Source organism: Bidens hawaiensis, unplaced genomic scaffold, assembly GCF_021521415.1.
Source record: "Bidens hawaiensis isolate Kalapana, Puna unplaced genomic scaffold, B.hawaiensis_p1.1 tig00003469_1, whole genome shotgun sequence".
NCBI lineage: Eukaryota > Viridiplantae > Streptophyta > Magnoliopsida > Asterales > Asteraceae > Bidens > Bidens hawaiensis.
The window spans coordinates 369,273-373,650 of record NW_027491193.1 but is presented as its reverse complement, the minus strand read 5'-3'; the positions used below and the strand labels follow the sequence as shown (position 1 = coordinate 373,650).

General features: G+C 32.4%; 1 long non-coding RNA gene across 1 annotated transcript; it reads right to left on the bottom strand.

Annotated features, from left to right (window-relative positions):
- Positions 1 to 2,724: 2,724 nt before the first annotated feature.
- On the bottom strand, positions 2,725 to 4,378 carry LOC143623440 (uncharacterized). The gene is made up of 4 exons (XR_013151894.1): positions 4,252 to 4,378; positions 4,054 to 4,148; positions 3,085 to 3,166; positions 2,725 to 2,782 (listed from the first exon to the last, which is right to left on the bottom strand). It is a non-coding gene; the product is annotated as an uncharacterized LOC143623440 (long non-coding RNA).

Sequence of the window (4,378 nt, the reverse complement as noted above, 5' to 3'; positions counted from 1 at the left end):
GTATTTGGGTATTTTTACATCCCTGATATTCTAATTTCTCATAGGATTTAGGCATCCTTACGGGGAGTCGGGTCTAATCAAATAGTAGTGTCATAGTTTGGTCATTCTAGAAGTCATTGTAGGTTCGGGAGGAGTCGACACATCTAGGTGGTTCTTTATTCTGACCGAGTTCAATTTTCTGTCTTTGATTTCGTGTTTGTCTTGTTTCCTACTTTTAGTATTTCAATTAGGAATTTAGTTACACAACTCCCACTTTGTTTGATAGACTATAAGTAGATAAAGATCCAACATTAAGAGTTGCATTCGTGTCCACTTATTGGTACTTGATACTTATCGATATTATATTACATTCTAATAATGTTTTTGCCTATTGTGTGCTATTTAGTCCATTGATTGATACCGTTTTCTTAACTTAGTTGTGCAACCGGTTTAACTAAAAACAATACAACTGTTTACACACATCACAAAGCGAACACTATTTAGTTGATGTGGGAAGCCATATGCTACATAAAGGGTTATTATTGTTGCCACCTATGATAATTGTTGAGTTTAAAATCCTCACGATTGGTGTATACAAAATAAGAGAGTCAAGGATCGCAACCAGTTACGATTGATATATTGATTTGAACAATGAATTGAACACGCTAGTACTTATGAGGATAAATTGATGTCACGGCTGAACAATCACCTCCCAATGAGGTTATCAGGCTACTGGTGTTGAGCACTTGAGCCTGCAAAAATCACTCACTTTTTCAATGGAAAACCGAAGGCCGATCCATGGGAAATATGCTAAGATACCCACGAGGAGATGTGTCTGACGCAACTTAACTTCAAAGCCTTGTAAGTCTTAGTCATGGTCACCATAATGATATGATAAAAAAAAACTTTTAAAGTGTGCGCGAGTATGATGTAAGTACCTCCACAAATTTGGCCCATTTGCATCTTACGAATGTAGCAAGTCAAGTACTTAACAACAGTAGCGAAGCTTGGACTAAGACACCGGGAGGGGGGGGGCGGACTCAAAATGTATAAAGAATTTCAAAAACGGAGGAGGCCGGGCTCAAATTTTCGGCTGAAAACGGCAAAATTTACACTACGTATAAAAATTTTCGGCCGAATACAGGTAAATTTACACTATTACGCAAAAACAACCGGGGCCCAGCCCTCACTAACCTTCGCCACTGCTTAACAAGATAGTAAACCATATTAACTAAACATGTGGTTGTGTACTACAATTGGATCTTATCATAGCCTACAATTTTATTATTATTTATTCATTTTTTTTTTGGGGGTGGGGGGAGGGGGGGGGGTTTGGACAATTCCTTGTGTGTATATATATGTGAAATGGCCCTTTGATCTTTGTTACCCTATCCTTATGGCTTCCGGCCGTAGAAACCCTCATTAATTTTTAGACATCAAACTTTTATTACAATACTAGGTTATAACCCGTGTACTACACGGGGCTAGGTACAAAAACTTTTAACTTAACACCATCAATTATGTTTATCGTATATTGACAAAAGAACACCATCAAATAATAGGATCGAATAATACATAATTAAAGGCTAGAATATATGAATAAAAAGCATTTGATAAAGTGAAGGAAAAAAGTTGTCGTTAAATTGACCGCATGCTATTAATGTCATCTATAACATCCGAAAACAGTTTACAAGTATTTGGGATTATCACATACGCTATACTTTGTATATTCATTGAATTAATATTGAAAAGCGAAATTTATATTAAATCAAAATATAAGTGATTCTTTTTCTATCTATACCCAAATTCATCGATATCTCTTCTTTTAGGCACATTTTAAATTAAGAAATTCTTGGTGAGTATGCATGTATTTATTATCATGCTTGTTTAACATCTATAAGAAAGTGTAAGTGACAATTCAAATACATATTAATACATAAAAGTCACAAATTAGAGGTTTTGTTGTCAAAGCATTCAGTAATACATGTTAGAAACATAAATTTCAACAAAAATTATAAATTGTGAGTAAGAAATAAAGAACCACCAATAAAAACATGAATGAATAGTCTTTGGTTATTGAAATTGTTAGATTTTATAATGACATAAAAGAATGATCGATATAATCATTTCATATCTACTTTTTTTTTGTAAGGCTAAGTTTTCATGAAACCTTTATTTCCCTGTCTTATGGTGATGATTAGGATTTCAATTTTCTAAATATGATTTAAACGGAAACATTCATAAGTAACTGGAAAATTGAAAGCTTCCCTTAAGTCTATGTTTTCATATCATTTGGTGGGGAATGCTAGCCATAATAAGTTTCTCCTTCGGCATGCAGTTTCTTCGAAAATCTGTTCTAAAATCTTATTTATAAATAATGATCACTCTACAGCTTCCATAACCATATTAACACCTTTGAAGCTTTGTATAGATTTCTGACCCATCAAGATCATACACTTTTCTGTGTTCGATAACTGACAAAGTGGAGCGCTCTCCTTTAACCAAAATAAATAAAGAAATAAATAAAATAAAATAAAACTGGCAAAGCGATATCACACACAGGTTGAATTATGTAATCAACAAATATATTCTAAAGTGTTAAAAAAAATAACATTCCATTTAAGCTGTTAACTTTCATGTGTTACAATAATAATTTAAAGTTAATAAGATGAAAACTGAGTAATATTTGGTAGATCCACGAAAAATAAGTGGAAGGAAATTATATTATTTGGCAAACAGAACCTATGGATTTAAGATCTTTTCTTCAATACAAACCACACCCACTTAAGGCCTCAATTCTGACCTGAAGACAAACAAATCATTATTCGCCCACAACCCACAATGTATATCGTTGTAAATAATGCATATGAAATCAATTTGTTCAAAAATCTACAATTTAATAAAAAAAATCTAAAACACTATAATAGCATTAATACAATGGCATAACAATTTAAGTTTTACTACAAAAAGGACCTTGGAAATCCAATATGTGTCAAAAAAAATATTGATTTGATCAAAATAGGTTTGGATCAAAACGGACCAATTTAAAAAAAAGTGGCCAAAATCATCAAAAGGAAAAAAAATAAAACTTAAAAAATAACTAACCTGAGAAGTAAATATCCAGTAAACCATGCTACAATCCTAGCCACAAAAGATTTCATATATGAAACATTTACATGTTTTTGAACTGTAAATTGGCAACATGAAATGAGGTTAATAATGTTAGCAGAAGGTCAAGTATGAAACTTTCTTAGTTAATACACCGACAACAATCAAGTATCATGAATACATGCTTACTAATCTTTAAAATCTTTTGAGGACAACCTTTATTTTGAAATTAAATTCACAACAATCATCAAAACCGCCGCAATATTCTCACATTCTGAAGAACACACATGACTACATGAGTAATTCATTCCAATGTTGCAATCACAGCTTCATTTTTATTTCTAACTTCTACTAAAAAATCTACAACGATATCGTCTCAGTACAACGAAAACCAACCCAAACGGAATAACCTGAACCGATGAACACCCCTAGTATATCAATAGAGGCATATGTGTATCTTTCCCAGCAAAAAATCGAAGATAACAAAAGAGCAAAATTCTCAACTTGTTAGCTTTCATATCATAAGAACAATTTTATAATGGTTCATTTCCAAAGATAATTTTTAGATGGTCCATCTCAGATTCTGAAAGATAAATTTTATTCTCAACTATAATTTTTAGATGGTTCATCTCCAAATAGTTCATTCATCAAACACCCAATCGAGCCTTACCAAACAAACAGTTTACCAAATCGAATATCATCAAACAATAAATTTCAGGTAACCTAATAAAATTACTCAATCAAGAAAACTAATTTAGAGTTGGAACATAACATACCTTTGAATACTGAAATTGACGGAGACACAAAGTATTGATAAGTGATATTGCTCCACAATCGAACAGTGCAACAAACAACAAAAACATAGAAGATGAATTTAGAACGATCATGAATTGTTCAGGTCAACCCAATTCAGCACATAGAGCAAGAAACAATCAAAAATAAAAAATAATCTAACAAAACCCTAACCAGACGAAACACAGATGAGGTAGATTGATGATTGTAGAATAGTTAGAAATGAAGGAGATTCCTAGAACATCCGAATTGAAGGAGGAACGACAGATCTGAAAACCCAATAACAGATGAAATATATCAAAATATTTGGGTTTTAAAAATAACCCCTTTCTTCTAATGTTGAAGACAACTGAATATGTAGATGATTAATACCTGATTTGTTGATGACGAATGCATGATTAAAGATCAGCGGCCGCCTCGTTATGAAATCATTAGGGTTAGAGGATATTTATCAGAGCAATTGAGATTGAAGAAAGAGAGAGAATTAACAGATTTGGGA